We start from the raw sequence: 1784 nt of genomic DNA, 5'->3' as shown, positions 1-1784 counted from the left end.
CCATGACATTTTGGTGGTGTTGGCAATTTTGATAGACATGTGGGTTCGAAAGAGTATTCTCCCATGCCCTAGTCTTTTATTTTCATCTTTTGTTTGAAGTTTGTGGATAAAGACTTGAGTTTTTCTTGATGATGATCTACTGCTGAGGAAGTTGGAGCTTCCCCATTGTGTGGAACCAGGCTGTCTTGAGCTGCCCCCATAGCATTGCAATGTTGAAAAGGGTTATTATCAGCGTATATGGAAATTTCTTGTCCATTATACAGGAATTTGACACATTGATGGTATGTTGAAGGCAATGCTTGCATTTCATGTATCCAAGGATGACCCCTAGAATATTGTATGTTAAGTCTATGTCTAAGACTTGGCACACAGTATCCCTTTGTATCGGTCCTACTTGAATAGGTAGTATCACTGTTCCTTTGGATGACCTTTCTTCATCATCATAGGCCTTGATGGTGATGTTTTTGTTTGGATCAATAGACTGTTTAGAGAATCCTAATGCATGGATAAGCTTTAAAGTAGAGATATTGAGATCAGCTCCTCCATCTATTAACACTCTTTTAACTCGATGTTTATAGACTAAGACTTCGATATGAAGTGAAGTGTTATGTGGATGACTCAAGGAGACATTATCGTGTTTGGAAAAGTTGAGGTTATGAGGCTCTATCATATGAACCACCATGACCTGGAATTTATCAATGTCTAGATCTTGAGGAACATTTGTTTCAACCAGTGCTTGTTCTAAGATGTCCTTATGTTTTGGTGAGAGTTTGAGTAACTTAAGTATTGAGCAGGAGTTCTCCACAGTTGATTAACCAAATCATATTGAGTCTTGGGGATAATGGTGGATGTTGACGTATGCCCTTTCAAGACGTATTTTTGAGCTCCGGTTCACATTTATTGATGCATGGTTTTGTTTGTCCTTTATTTTTTATGACATTTATTTTGTTGTCATCTATCAATATGTGATTTATACGAGCTCCTCTGGTATCATTTGATGATGAAGATCCTCCCTTGTTGTAATTTGGAAGAGGATTTTTAAAGGCATCATGGTCACCATTTGTTTTGAGACCATCAACCGTTAAATCACCTCTATCGATCATATCTTGAACAATGTTCTTAAGCCTCATGCAATCATTTGTGTGATTTCCTTTGTTTCGATAAAAATCACAGAAATGTGAGCCATTCCACAATATAGGTCAATCAGAAATTTGTTTTAATGTTTATACATTTATGTTATCTGGCTGACATGTACTTTGATATTTTATATATTTGTAAGCCGACATAAGGCATGAAAAAATTGTATAGGGTATATAGGTCAGTTTGATAAGATCATTTTGAGATATAGACATGAGATAGGATATTTTGGATATTTGAATGTAATATGATGTGAAATTATTCAGAGAGATTATGTATGTGAGGAATTTATTGTAAGGGTTATTCTGGTAAAGGGGTTTAGGGTTTCAAACTGGAACAGACAAAGCTTAAACTGGAATTGTATTCTGGCATAGAAGATGCTATCTTAGCAGTTCACACTTCTCTCGATTGTAGTTGGAATTTTATGTAGTCAGTGGGGATCCTATTGTGATTGAGCAGTGTGCTCTAGGTTGTAAGCCTTCCTGCAAGTGTACGCCCCTCATATTTTGTAATATCTCTTCATATGGTCAGTGGATTGATATTGTGGGTCACAAATCCCACCGTGGTTTTTCCTCTTTGAGGTTTTCCATGTATAAATTTGTGTGTTATGATTCTCATTTATGTGATTGGCTTATTAGTTTCTTTAC

This window comes from Cryptomeria japonica, chromosome 3 (genome assembly GCF_030272615.1).
Source record: "Cryptomeria japonica chromosome 3, Sugi_1.0, whole genome shotgun sequence".
Taxonomy (NCBI): domain Eukaryota; kingdom Viridiplantae; phylum Streptophyta; class Pinopsida; order Cupressales; family Cupressaceae; genus Cryptomeria; species Cryptomeria japonica.
The sequence above is the reverse complement of the archived record's forward strand: the minus strand, read 5'-3'. Positions refer to the sequence as shown.